The sequence below is a fragment of the Gossypium arboreum genome, chromosome 12, assembly GCF_025698485.1.
Source record: "Gossypium arboreum isolate Shixiya-1 chromosome 12, ASM2569848v2, whole genome shotgun sequence".
NCBI lineage: Eukaryota > Viridiplantae > Streptophyta > Magnoliopsida > Malvales > Malvaceae > Gossypium > Gossypium arboreum.
In genome coordinates this window covers 97,678,859-97,697,912 of record NC_069081.1, presented here as the reverse complement: position 1 = coordinate 97,697,912, position 19,054 = coordinate 97,678,859, and the positions used below count along the sequence as shown (strand labels likewise).

At 32.2% G+C, this 19,054-nt stretch overlaps 1 pseudogene; it reads left to right on the top strand.

Moving 5' to 3' along the window:
* The first annotated feature begins 9,940 nt into the window (after nucleotides 1–9,940).
* Nucleotides 9,941–18,826, top strand: LOC108478054 (26S proteasome non-ATPase regulatory subunit 2 homolog A-like; annotated as a pseudogene).
* The last annotated feature ends 228 nt before the right edge of the window (nucleotides 18,827–19,054 follow it).

Sequence of the window (19,054 nt, the reverse complement as noted above, 5' to 3'; positions counted from 1 at the left end):
GTCCTACAACCCCTCCCCCTTACCGAAGTGGTACTTATAATGGAATTTCATGAGATTTGTATTGAATAAGTTTCCGGTTGAGAACCCAAAGAGTTCAGTGATAGAATAATTATAAGTATGATCAGAGATTGAAAATGAGCTGATAAGTAAAGTCAGAGTCAGTAAAGTATCGGATTGATATAAAGATTATTGGAATTATGCACTGTCCCAGTTAGAGAAGGAAATTCTCTTTGGTAAATCGAATTACTCAGGTGCAAGGTCGAGAAAAGTGTAAATCAAAATTTATTCAAAACTGACCTTCTTTAGTGAATGGTTTAATATGAAATTTGTGATGGCAGAACTAGTTGGGGAAATGATATTTGAAATGTGAACTATCTGAGTGTGACAGTTATGACTGGACAGATTTAGCAGTCTCTTTTGAGATGTTCTATGTGTTTACCGTTCTCGTAAATATTTCTATGGCTATTGATCTTTTGAAGAAATTCTTGTTATATGGGAATGTCTTCTAATTCTAGTGTTGGATGAAAGCATTGGTCGACTGACTGGTTTATAATTTATATTGCTCTATTTCATCGGGTATTCTATTCCATTTCGTTCGATAAGAATTGATGAGAGAATACATATGATATTATGATTCTGTTTCTTCTATTTGATGCTTCATCTGATATATATGTATGGGAAGATATATTGTTCTTGTTATATTTGATTCGGTGGGATTAAATGATGTTTTCTTTTGGACTTTCTTTCTTTGAAGAATTATCGGGTATTCTGTATTTTCTCTATGAGTTTGGTTTTCGATTCTCCGGCATAGTATCGTATCTTGGATTTCTTCATTCGATTTTCTTGTTATCTTTGTTCTATAATTTGTCAATTATGACTCATGTTCGAAGTACGTTCTTCAGCTCGTGATAATCATGTCAAATATGACTATACTTCTAATTTGATCTTGGTAATGTGGTGATTTTAGTATTGAGATTTTTTTTCTAATTTCTGTGTAAGGATTTGACATCAGTAAAGCCATAGGTGATAAAAGCGCGAGTTTCAGTCGGTATGGTGAATTATTTATTTGAAAGATTTCATGTGACAATTATGCCAGGATTATTTTTCTCAAGTCTGATAATATAATTTCATTTTTGTACTGATAAAAGAGTAAATAGTCTGAACGAGAAGTGTATATTTATTAGAAAGAGTTGGATATTAGTTAAAGTCACTACAAATGATAAAGTTTTCGGCTTGTGAAAGCTGAAAAGTTTATTACATGTTGACAAAGTTTGGATAGATGAGAATATTGGTAACCGAAGCGTCTGAACTAGACTAGTCTACATTGAGTAAAGACTTCCTGACTTTCAGTAATGTACTGTTGTATGAATTGTAATGTGTTTCAAGATAGTGAGGTAATGTGATAGTTTAGAGCTTTCGATGTTACATAAAATCGGAGTTGTTAAAGGGGTTAAAGCCGAGCATTGGAATCTATCAAAATTATCCTTGTCAGTGTTGATATTGGGATGGAAATGAGAAGGATTATTCTTGAGGCCATATCAGAATTAATTCCATAGCAGAAAGAGGAAAATGTGATGTATCCTATTGTTAAATGTTTAGCGAGATCTATAAATCATATCTGTATTGAATGAATTCCTACTCATCAGATTCATGGAATTTTAGGTCTCTTTGATTGTTGGATTTCTTGGAATTCCGGTCTCCATTAATCAAGTTAAGATCCGAGTTTTATGTCATGATATCATGGGAAACTGAGAAAGGTTGAAAATTTAAGAACAGTTGAGAGTTGAGACTGTAAGCTTTCAGATCATATGAGAAATTAAAGAGATGTATTGGAGGCACAGCCTAAGTGAAAGTTCTTCGGCACCGAAAATGAGATTAAAAGTGAAGACCACTTTTCTGGTAAGATTTTCGGGGACGAAAATCCCTAAAGGGGGGGAGAGTTGTAATATCTTGATTTTGGGCCTAGTCGGAATAGCGGTTTCGTGACTACAAAATCCAAGATAGAAATAATTATTTTATGATTATTTTGAGGTCTATGATATGATTTCATGATTGTGTGAAAATTTCGTGAAGAAATTTTATGCATAAAGTGCTTAAATTGAACTTAGGGACTAAATCGAATAATTTGTAAAACTTGCATTCTAGAAGTTTCTAGTATGAAATTGTTTTGAAATATTAATTAGGAGGTCTTAAATAGCAATTTTACCAATTTCTAAGTCTATGGACAAAAATTGGACACCGATGGAATTTTTGGAAAGTTTAGTAGTAAGGGCATTTTGGTCATTTAGGGGTAAAATTAAAAGCCAATTTTGCTCATCTTCAACCCCATGGCCGAATATAGCAAGGAGAAACCATGGCTAGGGTTTTTCAAGCTTCCAATCTCGATTGCAAGTCCGTTCTAGCCTCGTTTTTAATGATTTTTACGTTTTTGGAGTCCCGCTAGCTCGATTAAGCTTATGCTAGCAATAATTCAACCTAGGGTTCATATTTGGAAAAATACCCATAGGTGAAATTTGTGTATTTTGGTGTTTTATGATAGCATATGAGGTTTTAAATTATGTTAGACAACTTGTACTACTCGGTTTTAAGTGAAAACGAGCAAAAGGGCTTAATCGGTAAAAATACCTAATAGTCATAAGTACATGTTAGAGTGAGAATTTGATGTTACCATAGAAGGGAAAAATGATCAGCATATCATAAAACATAAGAAAATAGGCTGAAGTTTAATTTACGAGCTTTGGGGAAAAAGTGTAAATATGCGAAAGTTTAGGGGCAAAACTGTAATTTTGTCAAAATTTGATTTTGGGTCAATTTGTATAATGTGATTCCTAATTGGACTATATTTTAAATGATAGAGCAAGGAAAACTAAAATTTGGGCTAAAATGGGGAAAATACCAAGTTGTGGACGAAATGGTAAAAGTAGCTATTTTCGCATACGAGGTAAGTTCGTATGTAAATGTTGGTAACATAGTTATTATTTTAAATGTTTTAATTTTATTTAAATGATATGATAATTATTATGAAATATTATACTGTGATAATTGTTTGTTAATATGTCAAATTATGTGATATACTTGGAAAATGTGAAATACTACCGAGTATCGGTAACGGCATTCCGTAGAAGATGGTTGAGACACATGATTGGGAAAAAGGTCCCGTTGAACCTTAGGAATGGATTAGGATACAAGTGAAATATCACTAGGATATTTGGGCATCCGAACTCGTTGAGTTGAGTCCGAGTTCACTTATGGATGCGAATGTCCGAACTCGTTGAGTTGAGTCCGAGTTCGAGAGATGTAACTAGGCATCCGAGCTTGTTGAGTTGAGTCCGAGTTCACTTATGGATGCAAATGCCCGAGCTCGTTGAGTTGAGTCTGAGTTCACTTATGGGCGGGTTACATGGTAGCTTGGCTACATATGTGGCACTTATGTGCAAACTTTCCATGTATCCGAATTATATTCTGATGTGTTCAATGGGTAAAATTCTACTCAAATGGAGGAATACTTGAGATGAAAGGGACGTATTGGTAAGTGTTGTGAAATGAATACTTTGAACAGGTATGTACTTAACCCTCGGGTTGAAAACTCGATATAACAACAATATGGTAAGATGATAAATGAAAATGTGATATGAATGTCTCGGTGATGATTATGCAAATGATATTTTATGTTTGCGTATATAGTTGTGTTACTTGCTATTTGCATGTGAGTTTACTAAGCATTTATGCTTACTCCCTCCTTTTCATCCCTTGTAGTGTTGACAAGCCAGCTCGGAAATCGGGAACGGTCGGAGGCACACTCACACTATTCGTATACCATCTTGGCATAATGGCTTGTATATTTTGAGTATGGCATGTATAGCATTATAATCATTTTGTATATATGGTCTTATGATATGGTTATTGAGTGGTATGGAAATACTTGGTAATGATTAGCCATAGGAATGGCTAATCATGATCATATTTGGTGTTATGTATGCTAAATTGCTAGCTAATCCATAGAAACCATAAAATAGGTAAAATTTACCATAAAATAGATTCAGACAGCAACAGTGATGTGAGTTTGAAAAATCATTAAAAATAGTAGAGATACAATTAGATGATGAATAAAATATGGAATTTAAGAATTATGATTCTATTTTCATATGGATGGAACAAAACAGGTATATGAGTTATATTTTATGAGATGTTTAAATTTTTGTGAAACAGGTCCAGAGCAATTTCTGGATCCCCTATTCTGACTTTGGAAATTCACCATAAATTTTTAAAAGATAATTATAAGTCATGATTTATATGTACAGATTCCTTATTGAGTCTAGTTTTATTAGAAATAAACGGTATAGTCATTGAAACTCTGTACAAGGAGATATCTGATTCGTAATACACAGAGATCAAAGCAGTCGAACCCTGAAACAGAGGAGACTTTAACTAATAAAATGTACTAATTTGCTAAACCAAAAATTCTATAATAAAATTAGTAAATATATATATGAGTCTAGTTTGATAGAAAATTTGCGGAATTTGATTTCGAGTTTTGGAACTCGAGATATGAATTTTTAAGCAACTATGACGCAGATTGCTAGCTTGACTGAAAATTTTAAAAATAAATTGTTTGAACTGTTTAAGTAATGAATTAAGTCTGTTAACACCTCGTGTTCGACTCCGGCGACGGTCTCGGGTACGGGGCGTTACAAAACCCCTAAATACCTAAGGGGAATGAAACCTAAGATGAATCTTGTTATTATTTTCTGAATTGTATGAGAAATATTTAGCTTGTTCTTAATTATGTGTTCTTAATTCTTGTTTTGATATCCCAGGATACTGATTCAAGATAAGCTCTTATTTGGAGGAGGAATAAACCCTGTCTAAGAGTACATTTTTCATAATTAAGCGGAGTTGTTTGGCGCCTAGACATAGGGTGACAAGATTTTGCCGGATTAGGGTGAAACCTAATAAGGGGATCCATAGATCGAGTTAATGTAACCCTAGGGTGTTAATTAGAGAAAGGTCTCAATTATTCAATTTAGGGATTAGACGTTATTAGTCTTGAATAGGGATAATAACATAATTTAGGGATCTCTACGGAACAAGTTAAATGAATAAAACATCCGATTCGGAGCCAGAATAACAAGTACAGTCTAGGTGGATTTTTCCTTAGGTATTGTCTTAATTCAATCGATTTTCCCAAAAGAAATTCCCCAATTCTATTCTCTGTGAATTCTTAGTTTAGATAATTAGTTAGTTAAAACAAAACCTCTTTATTCTTAGGCTAGATAATAAAAAGACAGTCATTACTAGTACTTTTAGTTTCTTTGGGTTCGACAATCCGGTCTTGCTAAAACTATACTACTGTTCGATAGGTACACTTGCCTACATCACGATAATAGTTAGTTTCAAAAATGATTAATTATAAATATTTAAAACCTATCACGAAATCACGCGATCAGCTACAAAAATGCAAAAAAATGCAATTTCAACATGTAACGATCCGGTTTCCAATGGTGTCAGGAAATGCGGTTTTGAGACTCCATTTTTGTAAATTGAGCTCGTAAATATTTAATAAGAATATTTACGGAGTTATTTTATTGATGAATTGAAACTTGGTTAAGTGATTTAGCCAAAATTGTGAGTAATTAATGCTTAGGGACTAAATTATAAAATTTTAATCACTATAGGTTTTTAATTAGGATAAAGCTTGGGGACTTAAATAGCAATTAAACAAAGGATTAAAATGTAAAATAAACCAAATTACAATAGATTTTAGTAGGGTTTGATGTTATATGTCATTAGTTTAAGTTAATTAGGATAAAACTTAATTAAACATGATTAAGTTAATTAATAAAGTTTAATTAAGATTAAATCTAATATATATATAATGTGATAGTGGGAAAAGATGGAACATCTTCTTCTTCATCATCATCTTTCACTACCCTCCACAATTGAAGGGTTTGGGAAGCTTGTCTTTTAACATTCGACCATTTTTACATGTCCCCAGCCAATTTTTCTTTGATTTTTATATTTTTTTTTACATTAGGAGCTTGATTTAGCTAATCCAAGGATCAATTTGATCAAATGGTGAAGTTTTGTTAAGATTCCATTATTGAGAATTGGATGATTTAGGTGCTAAATTGATAGAAATTAAGCTTAGTTTAAGAAAATGACTAAATTGTAAAGCTTAATTGTTAGTTTCGTATATTAGAGACCAAATTGAATAAAATGAAATATTGTAATAAATTTTTTGTATGGATACAAAATAGAGGATCCCTAATGAGTTTTGGTGAAATCAGATTTTAATTCGAGGCTTTATATTGAAAGTTATGATTGTCCCGATTTTAGAGACTAAATTGTATAGCTTAATTGTTAGTTTCGTATATTAGGGACCAAATTGAATAAAATACAAAATTTTCATAAATATTTGGTAGAGATCCAAAATAGAGGGTTCCTAATGAGTTTTGGTGAAAAGAGATTTTAATTCGAGGCTTTAAATTGAAAGTTATGTTTGTCCCGATTTTAGGGACTAAATTGAGTAATTTGAATTTTTTGTAAAAATTTGATAGTGATGACAAGGACTAAATTAACAAATAGATAGTAAGTAATAATATATTTCTTTCCCTTGAACTTGCCAACTAAATCCAATTTGGTACTTATACTTTTTTTTGTTCACTTTGGTGCCTAAATTTGACAACTAGATCCATTTTGGTCCTTGAACTGAATTCCATCAAGATTGGAACAAGAATGGATTGGTCGACTGAACCGGTTGGACTGAGAACCAATCGGTATATTAGTCCAAACAAAGGGATTAAACTGATTGAATCGAAAATTGCTCGAAACTAGTCAAAATCGAAAACTAGGACAAAAACTAGTAGTTGAACAGGTGACAAACTTCTATATTTTTCAAGTTCAATGACCAAAATGAATCTAGTTGCAAAGTTCAAGTATCAAAGTGGATCAAAAAAGAGTACAAGTACCAAAGTGGATCTAATTGTAAAGTTTAGGTACCAAAATAGACCTAGTTTCCAAGTTAGGGGCCAAAAATTATATTATCCCTAATAATAACAACAATAATTCAAGAATCATGTAACAACAACACGGAGATAAGCTAAAGCAACCTATATGATGACGATGACCATGACAATGACAATGATAATAAAGTCTAAGATTTATTTCACGTTAAAGAACTTTGTGAAGTCTTTGGACACATTATAAACATCAGCAATTCTCAAACTAATTCCAATCCCTTTCAGTCTCAAAGAGGATAAAAAGAAAGATTAGAGATATGTAGAGAAACCCTTTACTTATGAATGAGGCATCCAAAAGGCTTTAACAAATACACTTAATTTTTACCTTAAGAATATTCAGCTACATGTTTCAAAAATAATTCAAACTGAGCTTTGCTCTTCCCCCATTTTACCCAAAAATTAGGGGGTTTACCCCTCACTTTCTCACAAGATTTTCAGACAAGTATAGTCAATGATAAACTCTTATATAATTCTCAGGAAAATGATACAAATGGCCTGCAATGGCAGGCAATGATCTAAGAACCTCCATTGCTTTGAAATTTTGGAGTAGAGATCCACTGAGGGATAAGAAGATAATTGGCCAAAAAAACAAAAGAGGGAAAAGTCAATCAAGTAATGATCAAAGGGAAAGGCATTGTACCCTGTCAAGGAGATTACGGGGTCTTAGGAGTGCAATTACATATCTCTGGGAGAAGAATTTGTGAAACCTAGCAATTGCATCAGAGGACAATGAGGTCTCAGTGCCGTCAGCTTGCCCACAACCATGAAACTTGGCGAAATGATTGATGATGGAAATCTTCTCTAGATCTTGACATTCCAATCTTAGGTCCAAGATTGAGGCTCTCTTGTCCAGGCTGCATAACAAATAGGAAACATTGGAAGATAACTGGCATGGTCATAAAAGTAGCTTAAGGCAAAATAATTGATGGGTGAATAAAAAAGAATATATAATTAAGTACACGAATAATTAGAGGCCTAAGTAAACCCTTAAATTCATGTCCGATTATTCTAGATAAGGCGTATAATTATTAGTCATTTCATCCATTGAACTAGCAAGACGTTGTCCCTTCAGGTCAAAGGACTACAGGAACATAACCAGGAAACACATGCAGCACACTTCGATGACAACAATATGATCAAATTTAATGGGTGGTTTGTGAGGGGAAGCTCTTACCATAAAACATTGAACTTCATAATTCATAAACATGGTGTTCACATTAATAATGATGTTGCAAAAGACTAACAAATGAAATATTATGCATAAAAGATATTGGTGAGAAGAACTAGATGTGACTTACCTCTGTAAATCATTCTCCAGCTTCTTTGCTTTGATGACAAAATCTTCGGCAGCCTTTAAGGTGGATTGGTTTCTCTCCTTCTTAAGCTTTTCAAATAGGCTAAAAAGTAATTTGAAAGGAGAAGAACTAGATGTGACTTACCTCTGTAAATCATTCTCCAGCTTCTTCGCTTTGATGACAAAATCTTCGACAGCCTTTAAAGTTGGTTTCTCTCCTTCTTAAGCTTTTCAGAGAGGCTAAAAAGTAATTTGAAAGGAATATATATATATATATATATATATATATATATATATATTTAAGATAGTATTGACTATAACAACAATGATCCAGCGGATGAAAATGAGTAAAAACAATATTCGAGGATTTTACACAATAGAAGATGTTCTTACGTGCTTTCACTGTCAGAAAGAATAGCTTGTTTCTATACCTTGTAGTAGAATTGTTGAATGGGGGCTGGACGGGAATTATTGAACTTCTTACGACATCCTAATTTTGATTGAAGTGGAATGGTAACCAATAAATGTATCACTCATTCCTTCATTCCCCATACTATTTGTATTTGGTTGGCTTCAGTTAATGAGGATACTAATTTGGTTATTATTTTCAGAATGATACAAGTAAAAAAAAAAAAAAGACCTGTAACATTAATTCTTCTAAAAATTATATATGTATAAAATCATAAAAGCTTGAGCTTTTTCACATGAGATGTTGCCGTAGCTGTAGTTTTAGATAGAGAGAATAGAAAAGCAAGCATACCTCATGCACATTCTCCTAGTTTATGTAATATGACTTGAGCACCATATTGAGGTTGAAGTGTGACAGCAGAATTTGGGCGCGAGTATATTATAAAAATTGTAAATGTTTTATAAGCTGCTAAATCAATCTTTTAATTATCCTGTTTGACTATTTAGAAAATATATAATAAAATATCAAAATAAAAGTAAAAAAAAATTAATTAAGTAAAATTTAACTCAACATTTTAAAATGAGTAAAGTTATTTTTTGATTCGAAGCGAGCCCATACTCGAATCTAAAAGGTATAAAGTCACACACTCCACTTTCGTTCTCATTCTCGTTCCCGCTCCCATTCCCACTCTGTTAATATTTGTAGAAAGTTGAACAAAGAAAATTGAATAAGCAAAGAATGCACTAGTATTATATCTTGAATTCAATCAGTACATCGATAGTATTTATACAAATGTGTATGAGTAACTGCTGCTAACAATTTCACTAACAGCATAACAGCCTGTACAACAAACTATAACAATAACAGACTAACAGAGTCCTTTTCTATACTCTAACACACTCCTAACCGGAAAGTTAGAAACCTTGTACCCTAATTGTCATGGCTTATCTGGAATGTAACACCCCCTAACCCTTATCCGTCCTCGGAACAGGATTACAAGGCATTACTAGTCAATTCAGTTCAATCACTTTAAATCACATTCAAACATACTCAAAACATGTCAAATTATACATTTTACGTGCTTATATGATGAATCTTTTTAAGTATTTCACATACATTATCAAATAGTTCAAATTTTTTACCAAATAAGCCAATTCCTATCATATACTATTACCAAATCCAAATTTACTTATTTCATCTTTACCTTGACAATCCAAAATGACACACATAGACATTTTAGGTACATGTCATTACCAATAATTAATATACTTCACCACGTTGAGTTCAGGATTGACTTGGGATGCTGATTCAACGGTCTGACTTTAATCTATCCTGTGCACGAAAACAAACCATACACTGAGTATGAACTCAGTGGTATTTCTATAATTTGAACACTTAATAATATAAGATACACTTAAAAATCATATGACAATCACAATTATATATAATTGTTCACTACAAAGATAAATCCTTTATAATTCACTCAATTTTTCTCATCTACTAACCTTATTAGCTTTCCAAAATAAATTCACAAATCATCTTAACAATAATGCTTTCCATTCATAGATAAATTCAGAGATACATAATTCATATGTCTCACTCATACTTCAGTTCACTGTTCAATATCAGTAAATAATATTCAACTATTCACTTCTCAATCAGTATTCTGTACTTATCCATTTCAATAATAGTCAGTATTTTTCGGTAACGATCAATTGATCTTTATTATTCAGTAACAATCAATCATTAAAGAAATCAGTCATTTAGTATTTTTATTTACCCCTATTAACATGACTTAGACATTGACGGATACACGGATCCAACCAACATACTAGTACGACACTCAGTGCCTCATCGGCTTTGCCGAAGAAAACAATAACAGTACGGTACTCAGACCTCATCCGATTAAACCGATTAACAGTAGCAGAATGACACACATGGTGCCTCATAGACTCGAAGTCGAAGTAACAGTACGACACTTATAGTGCCTCATTGACTCAAGGTCGAAGTATCCCTGAACACTTCCAATTCTATGGCATGCCAACTATATCCGACTAGCTCGATACAGTTAATAGGGTATTCAATTCACTTTCAATTGTTCTAATCAATACACACTTTAATTAATCACATAAATTCATATATTCAATACAATTCAATTCACTTTTCAGTAACAAATATTCCAAATTCCACATTAATCACATATTCATATTTATTTCATCACATTCCCAATCAATTTAATTTTCAATATAACATACATTCAATATTCAATTTCCACATCAATCACATATATCCATATAAATTCAATAAATTTATCACATACCAAATCAATCCATTTCAATTGTAAAACACAATACAAATAATTCTCACCTAAATTACTTACCATAAGATTTAATCAAAATACAACAATTAATAATTAAATTCACTTTTCAATTTCAACCAATATTCACTCCAATTCAAATAATCATCTCGATGCACTTACGATACATATTAAATAATAATTTCAACAATTAAATATTAAGTTCAGGATTATAGAAATACAAACAGTAATTTCTGAGCTAACCCTCGTTGATTTTGCCTTTTCCTTCCTTAGCCAAGGTTTTCTGAAACAACGTTAGCTACGAAAATTAAAACAATTTTTATAGTCATTAATACAACACTAATTTATATTGAATAATTGAATTTCTATTCAATTTCTACATTATTTTCAATTTGATCCTAACTAAGTCTTACTTTTCTAACTCAATTCATACTTTCACTTACTTTTCTAACTCAATTCATACTTTATTTCTACTCAATTTCTTATCATATTCAACATAAATATCCAATGTTCATGATAAAACCCTAATTTCAAATTTTTTCAATTTAGTCCTTCAAATAAAAACTTATAACTTACTTTACAATTTAATCCTTTAATCAATTCTAAATAAGAATTCTATCAATTTAATCTCTAATTCAATCATTTGTTCAACATGAACTATACTCAAAAACCTAAGAACTTCCAAAATCTCAACTTAATTTCTACAAAACTTTGTTCTAAAACTTCTAAAACATCAAAATTAAAAGAAAAGAACTTAATTGACTTACCAAATTAAACTCCAAGCTTTAAAACTTTAGCTTTTCCTTTTCTTTTTCTTTTCTTCTTTCCTTTCTCCCTATTTCGAATGCTTTTGTTTCTTTCCTCCTTTTGTTTCTTTTGCTATTTTACTTTATTTCATATATATATAATATTAATAATAATAATAATAATAATAATAATAATACATTATAATTATAATATAATATAATAATAATGTTTAATGCATAAATATTTTTACTTAAATTATAAGAAAATATTTCATTTTATAACAAATGTATTTATATATATATATTACACATGTACCATTAATCATTATACGATTGTCTTCATTTTAATAATTTAATATAAAACTATAATAATTATAATAAATATCTATTTAATAACAAATACATATATCACAATTGTACATATAAATATTTTTACATTTGTATATTATCATTACCATTCATTTATCTTTCTTTTATTTATTTATCATACAAATAATTATTTAATTAATAAATATCTTTTAACTTAAATTTTAAGTAAATAAATAATTATATTACAAGTGTATACATTATTACACTTTTACCATCTTATCACCATAAATTTGTCTTAATTTATTTTATTTCATAATGTAATAATATTAATAATAATATTTAAATAGAAAAGCATAATAATAAATAATAATAATAATTTCATATAATATATATTCTAAGAAAAATCTTAGATTTTTCTTCCCAATTGTCGCCTCACCTAATGAAATAGGCATAATTTCCTATTTAATCCCTTTATTTTATTTTAATCTATAATTAAACATTTACCATTTATTTAATTTAATCCTTATACCTAATTAACCTTAATTAACTACTCAATTAACTTCGTAAATATTTTTAATAAATATTTACTAATTGCTTTCCAAAAACGGAGACTCGATAATACTTTTTTGTTAATCATAAATTTCGGGTCGTTACATAGAAAATGGAACAAGAACCACCCAGACAAAGCCTCTGCCCAAGGATACCAAGAAGAAAGATGTTAACAAGAAGGAGGATCTTGTGAGTCCCCGTTTCGAGTTTATGCTTTAGTTATCTTTATCCATTTGTTTTTATTTTGTTTTATAACTTGGGTGGTTTTTGTTTTCTTAGCATGCACAATTGGAAGAAGACTTGGCTCTGAAGCAACAGTTGGAGTTATACATAGAAAGAATATATGATGTTGATCCTGAAGTCCAGAAAGCAGCTCTTAAGAGCATGAGGTAATCAGTTATTTATGAATTTGAAGTAAAAAAATGTAGAGGAAATAAGAGTTTATTTTACAGTTCAACGGTCTTCGTTGAATGCTTATATGTATTTTTAACATTTGATCAGGATGATGCATCAATGTATCAAATTGTGGTGTTTGTATGAGTTTTATTGTTTGTGGGAGTAGTTCCAATGTTGAAATATAGCATCATTTTTACAGTTTGGTTTTATATCCTTTTTAGGCAAGAAGTCTGCGCCTCAATCAGCTCCATGACTTATGTTCCAAAGCTGTTGAAGTTTCTTCGCCCCCATTATGGAACCCTAAAGGCATTTTATGAGACTATGCTTGATTCAGATTTGAAGGTATTACTTGTTTTTCTTTAATGATCTTTCATTATATCTTTTGTAAATGTAATTTGGCTAAGAAATGCAGGTAAGGATGATTATGATGGAGTCATTATTTAATATTGGGACTTTGTTGGTAATATACATGAAATTATTGCTTTATATATGAAATTTAGGGAATTTAATTATTGGTTTCAGTAGTTTTGTTTGTTTGTTAATTAGTTATTCTAAAAATCAATAACTTCCTTCTATTTTAAGAATTTTATTCTCTTGTTATATCTTTTTTCTTCATACATCCTACATTATTAAATTACTTTCATTTGTTTGCAGAAATACCTAGCTGATATATTGTCTATGTTGCCATTAACCATGTCTGCAAAGGGCAAGCAGGTAGCCCAAAGTTTTTTTTCATACTTACATAAGTTTTGTTTTATCTTCTCAATCCCCTCTTGCTTTTGCTCCAAATTTACTATCTTTTCTTTTATTTGAAAATCAAACAGGAGATGTTAAAATACAGATTGTTGGGTTTAGAAGGCGACATTGGTTCATAGGGCAATGGATATGTGAGGTGAGCATTTATTCTGTCTGATAAGTTATTATATTTTACTCCTTTGCTGCTGGAAAATTTGTATAACAAGTGCTTCGTCGGCTATTGCTGGCCGAACTTGTTTAGATCATGATAATAGTTTACGTTTATCTGTCTTGCTAACCCAACTTTCATTTCTTAGAATCCATAACTTAGGAATGATCTATGTGAATCTTTTCCTTCTCATGTTGTTGGAAAACCTAGCAGGAACCTTTTTGGCATTGCTTGTTAATTTATTTGTTGTCAGGATCTTGGCAGGAGAAATTCCGCAAGAGTATCTGATGCGACAAGTTAGAAATCTAATGATCTATAGACATTTAGTAGTCTTATGAGTGATGCACTTCAAAATAATTGTCTCTATAGGTTTCTCCTAAATGGTGAAATATTATATTTACTTGCTTTTCTGCCAATACAGAGTGAAGATGCCCCAGTTGACGATCTAATGAAGCTTATGGAAGAAATTGCTGCTTTTCACATGAAGGTTTAGCTATCTTATCATATCAACAAGCAATTGATGTATCGCCAAAGAATTTTTTTTCCAGTATTTTCCATGCTTTCCAGTTTCTAATATATTTGTACGTTTTGTACAGCACAATACTGAATCTGAAGCTATTGATCTCTTGATAGAGGTATCCATCAACTTTTTTTTCCTTAAGTTTTTTATTTGAGGACCCTCCTGCTTTTATAGAGCTCAAAACATATGATTTTCATCCAATTGCAGGTTGACGATCTTGAGCCTTTAACTGAGCATGTTGATATTACAAATTTCAGGAGAACTTGTCTATACCTCACCAGTGCTGCGACGTAACTGGAAATTAAAGCTTGTGAAAAACTCGTTTATTAGGCAATTTATAGGAAGTGTTATTTGTTGCTCTCCTACTGTATGCTTCTTTGGTGAATTCTAATGGAGTATTCTCCATCAATCATCTTCGAAATTTATTATGTTTTAAGTACTGAACTAAAAGTTTTCAACTGGGTATATGATTTAGTGTCATGCATAAATGCTACAATTCATCTTTCTCTCCTCATTTTGGCATTTCATAATGACAATACACAGATATCTTCTGGATTCAGATGACATTTTATTTATGGATATTGTACACTCAATATATCTTATGTTTTACGAATTTTCAAGTGTACTTCAGATTGCGCTTTTCCTTTAACAACCTGGAGGTTTGTTTCTGTTATGTTCCTCTGATTCATGCGATGTAGCATTCTTGAGAAATACCTTTCTCAAGATGTTAGTATGAGTTTCATTTGTGAAATTATTATTTCTTCCTAACAATTTAGAATGTGCTCTTATAGCATGTTTGCGAGTTGTTCACTTCTTGTAATGATCTGCTGATGAAGAAGCAATTTTGCTACATTCTTGCTCGACAAGTAAGTTCTACGTTTAATTTGCCTTGATTCTTTATGCTCACTAGGTTTGAATTATTTTTTGCCGAGTATGTAAGGCGGTTTATAGTTTATTCTAATTATGGATGATTATTTTCTCATGTTTAAATTTAGGTTTTTTTAATTTAAATTTCTTTAGAATTGTTAGTCATGTAGGAGAGTAGGGGTATTAATTTATTTACTTTTTGTTGGGGATTAATTTTGAACTTAATGATGATATGGTTGAGGATGACAGAGAACTGTCATAGAATATCATTAACAATGTTAAATTAAGTGAAGGTTATCTCACCCTTGCTCGTGATTTTGAGGTTATGGAGCCTAAATGTCTAGAAAATGTCTATAAGGTCTGGACTTTAACACTCGGTAAAGATTTATTTACATTAACTTTGTTCGTGTTGGCAATTTTTTGGCTTCATCAAATTGATGACTGGCATATGCGGTTTTGTTAAACTCACTTGCTTGATGGTCGCACTATTATTGGTGCAAATGTTAATTCAGCTGGACAAAATTTGGTTGCTACATTTGTCAATGCTTTTGTTAATGCGGGTTTTGGAAAGGTATGGTTTGCAAAACTTAAAAGTATGAAAGCATAGGAGCTTAGTTGTTTTCTATCAATTAGTACGTTTCCCCTGTAGGATACGTTAATGACAGACCCGACTGACTCTTCAAGTGATGGTTTATCTAAAAATTGGATTTTCAAAAACAAAGAACATACGAAGATTAGTGTTGTAGCAAGTTTGGTATGTTTATTAAAATACAAAATTTGCCTTCATATGGGTATGCATAAACTGTTACTCAGGTTCCTGTTAGGAATTCAGTTACAATATTAAGATTTCCAAATAATAGGGCATGATTTTATTGTAGGATGTCGACTCTGGGCTTGCTCAAACTGGTAAGTATTTACATAGCGATCATAACTACGTGATTGCTAAAGCATTTTTAGGAGCTGGGCTCGTCAACTGTAGTGTTACTAATGATTTTGATCCTATGAGCTTCTTTCTACTCTTCATCTCTTGGTTTGTACAGAGAGTATAATGTCTGCTATATGTGTCATATTTTGTTTTCAGGCTTTGGCACTTCTGAGTGAATATATAAATAAAGAAGATTCTTTAATCCAAATTGGTGCAATTATGGGTTTGGGGATTGCATACGCAGGTGCTCAAGATAAGCAGGTTTCTCTCTCTCTCTCCCCTGCTATTTTTTATTGGATGCACATCATTTAACAATTCTATCCATCTTTTGTTTTGTGGATGAGATTGTGGACTGTACATAAGTAATTCTAAAGAAAGCTTACCAATGTTATTGATAGATACTTATTAATAGCCTAACTGCGATACTTAAACATGAAAATGTTCCCCACATGTGATTGCCTTTACTGTCATTTCATTGGGTTTGGTTTACGTGGGTTCCTGTAATGAGGAGGTTTCGCAAGCAATTGCAGATACTTTAACTGGCAGAACTATGTCAGAACTAAGGCATCCCAAAAGTCAGCTTCTAGTCATTGCTCTTGGTCTCATATACCTTGGGAAGCAGGTGATTAACTTGCTCGGGGCTTCTTGATATATATTTGTTTCTCTTAAATGATTACTGTTATATGCTAATTTGGAACGATATATCCTGGCTGTTCAGAAATGCTTACTTAACAGAAAGGTGTGGAGGCCACTTCGGAGGTCTCAAAATTGTTTTCTGAAAAGATGAAAAATTACGTTGATATCACACTCCTTTCTTGTGCCCATGCCGGAACTGGGAATGTTTTGACGGTATTCTCTAAAATCCATTAAAATGTTGTTCAATACTAAAATTAGAGCACAATTTTGGCTAAACTATATTATATGCAGGTCCAGAAGCTTCTTGGTCATTGTTCACATCTCGAAAACGCTAAGGCCTCTCAGGGTTTTGCTGTGCTTGGAATTGCCATAGTAGCAATGGCTGAAGAGGTAGGTCTTGAGATATCAATTCATTCACTGAAGTATCTTTTGCAGTACAGTGAGCAGAAAATCCGGCGAGCAGTTCCTTTGGCTCTTGGTCTTCTGTGTATATCAAACCCAAAGGTAATTTGATTACTTCTTGCTGAACTACTTATTTCACTATTTGCTGTACCTTACTCTAAAATCCTAAATTTAAGTTCAAAATGTTGGGAAAGCTGCAGAGAGATTATTGATCTTTCGTCGTCATTGTTGTTGTTGTTGTTGTTGTTGTTGTTGCTGTTATGATACGCCTCTTTCTCACCATTTTATCTGTTGCATGTGTATTCTACAGGTCAATATGATGGACACTTTAAGCAGGCTTAGTCATGATACAGATTTAGAAGTTGCAATGGTAATATGGTTGAACTCTATATTTTTTATTGTTTTCGATCAGCTTCCACTTAAGTGTTTATATTGGTGCTACAAGCTGCTGTTATCTCCTTGGGTTTGATAGTGCCGGAACTAATAATGCTCGCATAGATGGCATGCTTCGCAATCTTCCTAGTTTTTACTACAGAGTTCCTGGCCTTTTATTCTGTATATGTCTTTTTTGTATTTATCTTTGTAGTTTCTTGCACGATACATGTACATTTGCTATAAAAACTAAGTCTGAATTGCTTTTGCAGGTGCGAATTGCTCAAGGTTTAGTACATATGGTGAAGGGTCTATTGACACTTAATCCCTATCATTCTGATCGCCGTTTGTGTTCACCGTAAGTAGTTCTTCCACATAAACAAACATTCACAAAATTATATACATCGTTGACTTAGAGGAGAGGCTTTCTTTCCGTAAAATGCTACTTCGTACTTCATTTTAGTTGGACCTTGTGAAAAGTTTGTTGTCTTTTGTTATCACCAGGACTGCACTTGCTGGTTTGGTTACAATGCTGCATGCATGTCTTGATATGAAATCTATTATTCTGGGGAAATACCATTTTGTTCTTTACTACCTTGTTTTGGCAATGAAGGTTTGTTTTAGTATACCAATATGCTACTTACTTTCCAGTGTTGGTATGTGTTTGTTAATGCAGCAGGTTTTCTTGGTCTCATATAATGTTGTTTCCTTGTACAGCCAAAGATGTTAATAACTTTGGACAAAAACCTAGAACCTATTTTAGTCCCCGTTCGGGTGGGGAAGGCTGTTGATGTTGTAGGCCAGGCTGGCCGACCCAAAACTATCAGTAGTTTCCAAACCTATTCAACCCCTGTCCTTTTGGCTACTGGTGAGAAAACAAAGCTGGCTACTGAAAAGTAAGTTAGCTTCTGAGTGACTTGCGGGATGTTGCATGGGTTTAAGATTTCTCTAACGCTATTCCATTTTGTACAGATATGTCCCTTTCTCGCCCATCCTAGAGGGATACATTATTTTGATAGAAAATACCTAGTACATGAAAGATAATTAGGCTAATAGCTGGAATTTTGGAGGCATGGCAGGTTGTTAGCGTCTAGTTTCTGGTCACTTTATGATTTGTTGTGTATAGTAAAATTCCCATTTTTTCTTTAGGACTACCTCTGGTTCTTATAATCTCAAATTGCTATAGCTTTCTTAATTTCTTTCTAGTGAACAGCTTGTTTCTATTCCCTAAAATAGAATTGTTGAATGGGGGGTGGACAGGAATTAGGGAACTTCTTAAAACAACCTAATTTTGGTTGAAGTGGAATAGTAGCCGATAATGTATCACTCATTCCTTCATTCCCCATACTATTTGTATTTGGTTGGCTTCAGTTAATGAGGATACTAATT